Raw genomic sequence first — 2,274 nt, forward strand, 5'->3', positions numbered from 1 at the left:
AGTCTTCGCCCTGAGGTCGTCCACTTTCATTTTCAAGATTTCCATATCGGTTTTTGTTTGGATCGTCGCTTGTGCCTCTTGAAATGATGTTTGTGCTTCAATCATTTTTTGCTTCATCCGAATCATCAACTCGGCCTTCGTTTCTTGAAGTTGCATATATCGATCAAATTTATCGCCAAACATATCCATAACACTAGAGCTCGAAGATGTTGAAGCCGCTTTTTTTGCTTTATTTCTTCCAACGGGCCGACGAAGAGGTTGCTCGTTTTCAAGATCTAGCGGATCGTCGTTGATGTCGATGTGTGTTCGGCCGTCCGATTGTTGGGAAGTTCCATCGGGGTTTCTCGAACGCTTTGAACTGGAAGATTGTGAAGTTCCTTTCATTTGCTCTTTCCATTTTGGAGCGTCTTTTAATTTTAGCCACGGTTTCATATACGGAAAAGTTTTGCGTGTTGGAGTTGTTTTTTCAAATTGCTCCATGGCCGCCTTGAAAACATGAAAATCATTCGAGCCACTTTTGCGTATGTTTAGGAGGTTGTTGTAGATTCCTCCAAACTCGGTGCATTTTAATTGAATATCTCGTCATTTCGACGTAATGTGATCGGCATTTCGAGTTTCACTTTCCATTAACTCGTAGAAAATGGCTCGGACTTTCTCCCAAAAACTTTGGTAAGGTTGACTATCTCCTACAATTGGATCTTGGGAAGCCGACACTCATGTCTTCGCTAACTTTTCTTCTTCGTCTTTTGTCCATGAGACCCTTTCTTGGGTGGTAGTGAGACGGGCCGTTTTTTTTTCCTTTTTTATTTTTTGGTTGAGGTAGTGGTGAAGGTTGCGTTTCCACAACAAAATCCGCCGAAAGTGGTGGTTGTGAAATTGGTGGTTGTTGTTGTTGTGATGCTTGTTGTTGGAGTTGTTGGAATTGTTGAAATTGTTGTTGCATTTGTTGTTGTTGGCAAGACGGAAAAGGTTGATATTGTTGTTGGAAAGTGGTGTTTGTTGGATAGTGGAACCGGTTTGAAGCAAATTGACAAAACCGCCTTGAGGTGACTCCATAGTCGGGAATTGGCGAGGGGTTGTATCTAACGTAAAAGCAATATCGGGTTTGCGATTTCTGTAGTTTGGAGGGGTATTTTGGTTGGGATCCATAGTTTTTGGTTGTGAAGATGTAGTGTGTAGTTTTGTATAGAGAAAAAGAATGATGTAAAAAATAAGGAGTAAAAGTGTTGTATTTATAGGTAAATAAATTGGTTAATTTTTTTTTGTTTTAAACATAATAGCCGTTGAACGGCTATAAAAATTGTTCAAAATGTTGCTTCGATTTCATTGGCCATTTGAATCCGTTATAGCCAACACGAAAGACCACGAGAACCGCCGATCACGAAACAACGGGGTGGTGTGCACGGCCGTTGTTCGTGGCCAGGTCAACCACGAGCTTGGTGGTTACCACACGCCCTTAGTTCGTATAAAACTTACGGCTCCATGCAATTAAGATAAGACAAATAGTTAATGAAGCCGAGGTGGACAGCCACGTAGGTAAGGATAAATGCATAGGCACATTACGTTCACGTGTCAGCCCAATGACGTAGGGACACCTCATCATTAGAATAGAATAATTAAGAGATAGAAAGTTGTAGTGCACATTTTTTATATAAAGCAAAATTACAATGCCTATTTTTTATAAAAACATGTCAGTAATTCACGTGATTTCCTCGTGCAACGACCAAATTGCTTTGCTTGCACTGTTGCGATTGGGGTGGTGAGGAGACTTGGAAATTACAACTCTCCTTTGGTGCACCAGAATTCCTGTGCATCCCTGCCTCACGACTGACACTTACCATAATCACATAGTTACTCGATGCGTCACAAATACTTGAATACCTTGAAACTGCTTCCAAATGCATGTGTCACTCAATACCCAAAAATGGATACAGCATTATTGTTTTACCAAATCACCTTGGTATAGCTGTTATTTGATTGAATTTTTTTACTTTATCTACAGTTAAATAATAATGATATATGCACTCATCTTCTTTGTTTTTGCTTCACTTCCATAAATATAAATATTGTTGTCTCAATGATTTATATTACAAGAATAAAATAGCCACTCATGTGCCAAGTTTCAATCTTGTACCAAATGGTTGCATCTTTTTCAACATTCGGCCTTGAAAATCATGGATATGATAACCCATACCCCTCTTCAAATGGTCCCAGTTTTTAACATGTCATATCTTCGTTGTTTTGGTACTCACACATCAGGATAAAAATACACAT

The sequence above is a fragment of the Lactuca virosa genome, chromosome 4 (genome assembly GCF_052849685.1).
Source record: "Lactuca virosa cultivar CGN04683 chromosome 4, Lactuca_virosa_CGN04683_v6, whole genome shotgun sequence".
Lineage (NCBI taxonomy): Eukaryota > Viridiplantae > Streptophyta > Magnoliopsida > Asterales > Asteraceae > Lactuca > Lactuca virosa.